This window comes from Engraulis encrasicolus, unplaced genomic scaffold, assembly GCF_034702125.1.
Source record: "Engraulis encrasicolus isolate BLACKSEA-1 unplaced genomic scaffold, IST_EnEncr_1.0 scaffold_56_np1212, whole genome shotgun sequence".
NCBI classification, from domain to species: Eukaryota; Metazoa; Chordata; class Actinopteri; order Clupeiformes; family Engraulidae; genus Engraulis; species Engraulis encrasicolus.
This window is the reverse complement of record NW_026945884.1, coordinates 52,501-55,000: the sequence shown is the minus strand read 5'-3', so window position 1 is coordinate 55,000 and position 2,500 is coordinate 52,501.

Below are 2,500 nucleotides of genomic sequence, written 5' to 3'. Positions count from 1 at the left end.
TGGGTTGCCGGTGAGCATTTTTTATTCTCTCTTTCCCTTGCCTTTTGCGTCTTTTGGTGGGGGCTGGAGGCGTGTTGCGGTCGATTGAATTATTTCAATTAGGGCGTTTTTCCGTCAGTGTTTCCCATTACTGCGTATCCATAGACCCGCGAGTGCCTTCCCTGGTAGGCATAGGAGATGCTCTTGGGCGTCTCATTTTTTTTTTTTTTTTTTTTTGTGACGGTGAAGGCGGGTAGTAGCGTCTTGTCTCGGGAGCACGTCCAGAGTCGCGAGGTGGCATAGTTGTCTCTCGTACTCTCGGGTTCAGGTGCGTAACAACCCCCCGTCACTAACCGTCTGAAGACTAGGATCTACTTAGCACAGTCTATGTATCCCATGGTTAGGAAGATGGGATTGTTACTCGCGGGTTCTTAGGGATAACAGTATTAATTTGTTAAACCCGATGATCGTGGTCCCACGTTTTTTAATTGATTAGTGGTGGAATCAAGGCTATGTCTGAAGTTGAGGAATTCATTGAAACTCCTACCGAGGAGGCGTTTGGGAAATTATCAAAAGCCCAGTTAATTACACTTGCAGAACATTATGAGGTATCCCTGACAAGTAATGACAAGAGGAACAAACAGATGTTGAAAATATTGCTGAGGGAGGCGCTGGTTAAGAAAGAGCTTATGTCGCCAGCCACCGACCTAGAATTCAATTTAACCCTTTCGTTTGAACAGCAGAAGGAACTCCTACTCCTCCAGCTGGACAATAGTAGGCATCAGCTCCAAGAGCAACAGGTACTCGCCGAAAAATGTAAATTTGAGCGTGAGATTGAACTTGGGAAGCAGGAACTGGAACGAGAAAGGCTGGCTATTGAGCGCAAACGCTTAGCATTGATTGAAGAAGGCAAAATTGGTTCTAGCCCGAGCCACCCTGATATTACAAAAAATATCAGACTGCTTCCCAAGTTCGACGAGGCCGACGTCGACACTTTTTTCAACCTGTTTGAGCGAGTAGCGGATTTGTATAGTTGGGAGGACACGACTCGCTGTCTGCTGCTGCAGTGTGCGCTGGTTGGTCGAGCCGCGCAGGCATATTCGGCTCTGGGCACGGAGGAGAGTCGTAAATATGCGTCCGTAAAGCAGGGGTGAGAGTGAAAAAAGATCTTGAGCCTGAACTTTTCCCCCCTGCTCTAACGATGCCGACAAGATACTGCACAGTGACGTAACGTAAGCTTATTTTGACACATTATTCAAACATTTAATAGCCTGTGTATGAACATTTTTCAAGCCTGATAGTAGAAGAAAACCCTGAACCTGTAACACTTTCTGAGATAAGAATAACCTAATGGGTAATTATTATCAATGTTTTTATTTTTGCAAACTCTGTCGAGCCTGAAATCAGGCATGGAGCCTGAATACTATCAGCCCTGGTAAAGAGAGCCGTTTTGAAAGCTTACGAATTGGTACCAGAAGCCTATCGTCAGAAATTCCGAGGTATGCGAAAACCGTCAGACCAAAGTTACGTGGAGTTTGCGGATGAGCTGTCTATTCAGTTCAAACGCTGGTGTACCTCTACTGAGGTTGGGTCACAGGAGGATCTGTCTAACTTGGTTTTAGTGGAACAATTTAAAAATTGTCTCCCTGAAGACATCGCTACCTATATTAGTGAACATCAGGTTGCTACTGTGGCAGAGGCTGCGGTGCTGGCGGACGACTATGCCTTGATCCACAAAACTAAGTTTGCGTATGCGTCCACTCCGCGTAATGACCGCTCGCACTGGGTTCGCCAAGGTACGCGCCAACCTCAACTTAAAACCATCTCGCCGCCTGATAATACTCGTTCTGGGGGGTCTCAAAGCGTATTGGACCCCAACCGCATTTGTAATTATTGCGGGGGTGTGGGGCACTGGAAATTTGAGTGTGAGGAGTTGAAGCGTGAAAATAGAGATAAATCGCAATATCGAGATTCAACCACTGGCGCTGCGTTGGGCTCTGCCTTGGCAGTCTCTTTGTCTGGACAAACTACAGCAACACTTGAGTCCGATATTGGGTCCAGTTTTGCCCCGTTTATTTCTGACGGCTTAGTGTCACTGGGCGACAATGGGGAGAAGGTGCCAATCAAAATATTGCGTGATACGGGATCTGTTCAGTCCTTTATTCTGCAATCAGTACTGCCCTTCTCCTCCAGATCTGATTCGGGTCAGTCCGTTTTGGTGCGCGGGATCGACATGAACGTGTTATCTGTGCCTTTGCATAAAGTGTATCTTTCTTCAGGTCTACTCGATGGAGAGGTGCTGGTGGGCGTGCGCCCTGCCCTCCCACTGCATGGCGTCTCCATGATCCTTGGCAATGGACTGGCCAAGTCATTGGTTTGGCCTGATGTACCGGCTAACCGGGATGGTGAGTGAAGTTGGGAGCCTAATTTGTTACCATTTTGTGATGAAGATAGTGATGATATTTTTCACTTTGCATCTCCCGCGACAATTGTTACGCGCGCGGCAGCACGCGCTGAGAGG